Source organism: Oncorhynchus keta, chromosome 35 (genome assembly GCF_023373465.1).
Source record: "Oncorhynchus keta strain PuntledgeMale-10-30-2019 chromosome 35, Oket_V2, whole genome shotgun sequence".
In the NCBI taxonomy this organism is placed as follows: Eukaryota; Metazoa; Chordata; class Actinopteri; order Salmoniformes; family Salmonidae; genus Oncorhynchus; species Oncorhynchus keta.
In genome coordinates, this window is record NC_068455.1 from 78,057,424 (window position 1) to 78,057,723 (window position 300).

Here is a 300-nt window from a genome sequence, read left to right on the forward strand (position 1 = left end):
GTGTGTGAGTAAGTTGTTCTGTAAGTGTGTCTGTCTGTCTGTCTGTCTGTCTGTCTGTCTGTCTGTCTGTCTGTCTGTCTGTCTGTCTGTCTGTCTGTCTGTCTGTCTGTCTGTCTCTCTGTCTGTCTGTCTGCTGTGTGTCTGTCTGTCTGTCTGTCTGTCTGTCTGTCTGTCTGTCTGTCTGTGAGCGAGTGTGTCTGTCTGTCTGTCTGTCTGTGTGTGTGTCTGTCTGTCTGTCTGTCTGTCTGTCTGTCTGTCTGTCTGTGAGCGAGTGTGTCTGTCTGTCTGTCTGTCTGTCTG